Below are 4046 nucleotides of genomic sequence, written 5' to 3'. Positions count from 1 at the left end.
AGAGTGAGTGAGTAAGATACGAATACGAGAGAGTGGTTTCTTTTTTAGGTTAGGGTTTGTGTTTGTTGGGGGGTTGTGTGCGGCCCTGCTCCTGCTAAGTGCTAAGGGTCTTATTAAGTTATTGTTGTTATTATTATTATATTTGATATTTATATTATCATTATATACACTATATGCGGTTCAGTTCGGTTGTGTAGAATGAAGCTGCAAATTGAATCAAACCGTTATAAAATTGATCCAAAAACCATTCAAAATTAAGCAGTTTGCTTTGGTTTTTGGTTTGGATCGATGCGGTTTTGCAATTTTTTTTACCGGTTTAGATCTGAACACCCCTAGTAGCATGATCAAATTTCATGAACTAAATGAAATTAACTACAGAAATTGAGATACTAACCTTTTGCTTGTCGGACATAAAATTCGAACCATGATGTTGCATATCTCCAATATCCTCTTGTAGAAGGTTAAGAAATCACTTCCATGACTCCTTCGATTCAGATCTTGCCACTGCAAAGGCAATCAGATAAAACTGGTTGTTAGCTAGGGGTGGGCATGGTTTGGATTTTCAAAAATCCAAACTGCATCTACTTTAGAACCAATTTTGTGGTTCATGAAACCAAACTGGAACGGGATTAAAAAGAGAAACCGGTTCTAAACCAGTTTAAAAAAATAAAAATCGGTTTCAAACCGATTTTAATATTTAAATCCGGTTTTATATATAAACTGGTTTTAAATCCATTTTTTAATATCCAAATTTAAAGTCCATTTTTTTAAAATCCAATTTTAAAACTAGATTTTTTAACCAAAAATCCAGTTTTTAGAAAATCCGATTTTCAAACAATAATCTTTTTAAAAGTAAAATTAATACTAAAACATTTTAAACTATATAGGTTCATTACAACTAGAATTTGGTTCTTTATAAATCTAATGACAATAGCTAATCTATATAACATTTAATCATTCTCAAACTATCAAAAGGATACCACAAAAAATCTCCCTAAAACAACAACACAAAATATCAAAAGATGCCAACAAAGTCATAAAACAACCACCTTTGAGAAAAATATATCTGCAAATAACAAAATATATCTTTGTCATTTTGAGACAAATCTTTGAATGAAAGTATAAAATCAAATGTGAATACTAAGCATACCTAGTCATCATCAAGATTATCAATTGATGCCGCCATAGAAAAGCACCATCATTAGAGGAGATATATCTGTCAAGGGAAACAAATTAATTATAAAGTCCATATTCAACTTTTAATTGGTAACTAATATGAAAAAAATTCTATACCTTGATCAACTTGTTGAAAAATATCACCATCATCATCATCTAAAGCAGAGAAAAGATCTTCATTAAGCTAATCTCTTGTGTAGACTAAGGCCTCTACCATTCTAGGTGTTAAGGAACTGCGGTATGGATCGACGACTCTTCCTCCAATACTAAATGCAGACTTCGAAGCTACCATAGAAATAGGTATAGGCGTATAGCCAATACCTCACGAGCTATATTTCCAAGAATTGGAAATCGGGTTGAGTTGACCTTCAACCAATTTAGGATATCGAACTTATAGGAGTATGGCTCGCATTCTTCTTGTAAATATCTATCAAGTTCAGATCTTGTATTTATTCTACAACCTGTTGCTTGCAAAAAAAAGCCGATGCCATGAGCATCAGTATTAATGTTGTTGTCTTGAACATCTTGCGTATCAGCTTCACTTGCTTCCTCAGAACTTTGGTATTGCTGATAAAGTAACTTTATGCACTTGGACAACTTTGACTTCAATTCGCCCCCTTTTTCTTCTTCAAATAAGTAATCCAAGAAATAATTGACACACTCAATCTTTTGCATTGGATTAAGTACGATAGCAATCAATAACAACATATTCACCGAATCAGGATTGTCCCAATACTTCTCATACTTAACCCTCATCTTTTCCGCCATTGACATAGTACTGAAATCAACAGAATCACAAGAATGATGAATAAATCGTCCAATTGCAAATACTTCCTTCATATACATATCACTGGTAACATATAAGGTACCAGAAATATGTATAGTGGCATCACTGAACACTCGCAAAAATGGTACAATGGACTCAGCATACTCCCAGTTTGAATCAGAAGGCACACCTTTCCCTTTTCCTCCACTCATCTATCCTATATAGGTATTATCTTTCAAAACAAGCAACTCAAATTCTTTGTGATGCTTCAAAGCTATCTCTAACATTAGATAGGTAGAGTTCCACCTAGTCTCAACATCCATGCAAGGCAAGCCTTTATATTGGATTTTTTCTAGTTCAACATACTTTTAAAACCTATTGGCTCTAGATGGGAAAGATCTAACATATTTTACTGCACGACGAATCCTCAAGACTGATTCATCAATCTCTTTCAACCCTTCTTTTACAATTAAGTTTATAATATGTGCATAACACCTCATATGAATAAATTCACCATTCAAAATAATGCTATTCTAAGAACTTAATCTCTGCTTCAGATATTTAATCGCAACATCATTAGACGATGCATTATCAACTGTCACACTAAATACCTGATTCAAATTCCAATTATTTAAACAAGATTCAATAGTTGCTCCTATAACCTCTCCTGAATGATTTGTTACTTGGCAAAAATTAAGTATTTTTTTATGTAATTTCCAATCCAAATACACAAAATGTACTGTCAAACTCATATAAGTAAAATTTTGTATTGAAGTCCAAGTGTCAGTTATTAGACATACTCTTCCACAATTTGCTGAGAGAAAATTTTGCAACTTCATCTTCTCTTTACATAAAGAGCTCCAATGTCACGTGCTAATGTAGTCCGTGAAGGAACTTTGAATCTTGCATGTAGGGCATGCACAAATCTTCAGAATTTCGGGCTCTCAACGAAGCGAAATGGTAGCTCTTTGACAAACCCCATTTGTAGGGTTTATCTTGTATTGATTTTTGGAGATTTTAATACCTTTTACCCTCATTTATCCATTGAAATAGCATGGTTTTGTGATTGTCTCCTTATTTGTGCTTAGATGTGAAAACATGCTTTTAGACCCTTAATTTGATGGTTCTAATCTCCCTTTGATTCCACTAGATGCCTTGATATGTTTGTTAGTGATTTCAGAATGAAAAGGCTAGGAATGGATCAAAGGAGTGAAGAGGAAAGCATGCAAAGTGGAGAAATCATGGAAAGTCAAAGAAGTTGAACTCGCCCATGGACGCGCGCGCGCACCTGACGCTTGCGCGCACCTTGCGGATTACCCCATGGACACGTACGCGTGATGTGCGCGTACGCGTCAGTGTTGGTTTATGATTTTTTAAATTTTCATTGCCATTTATATTTCTTGTCCAAAAGCTTAAAAACCCCAAATATAATTCACAACCAATAACAAGACACTTTATTGTAATTCCTAGGGAGAACGACCCGAGGTTCCAATACTTCGGTTTATAAATTTAGGGGTTTGTTACTTGTGACAAACAATCTTTTGTATGAAAGGATTATTGCTTGGTTTAGAAACTATACTTGCAACGAGAATTCATTTGTGAAATTCTATACCATCAAAAATCCATTCATCAAAATGGCGCCGTTGCCGGGGAATTGCAATGGTGTTATGTTATTGGTTATTTTATATATGTGAATAGCTTTATTTTTGGATTGCTTGTTAGTGTTTGCTAGTTTAGGACTTTGTTTCATCATTTTTCTATTAGCTTTTGAATTTTATTTTCTCTTTTCACTATGAATTCTCACTTTGGCTATGAGTATGATTACAACTATGTTGTAGGTAATGGAAATTTCAATGATAACATGCATCAAGGATGGAACAATTAAAGATGGGAGGAGCCTCAAGGATTTGATCAACCTTCTTGGCAACAACCTTCCCAAATGTGTTTTGAACAAGAACCATACCATGATGCATACCAATCCAATAGCTATGGTGGACCTCCTTGTGATTATCAACAACCACCACTATATGCCTATGAACCCCCTCCTCAATATAGCCCTCAACCACCATACTCACAAGCCCCATACCACCAAACACCTCCATAT

The sequence above is a fragment of the Arachis ipaensis genome, chromosome B05, assembly GCF_000816755.2.
Source record: "Arachis ipaensis cultivar K30076 chromosome B05, Araip1.1, whole genome shotgun sequence".
NCBI lineage: Eukaryota > Viridiplantae > Streptophyta > Magnoliopsida > Fabales > Fabaceae > Arachis > Arachis ipaensis.
This window is presented reverse-complemented; position numbering follows the sequence as displayed.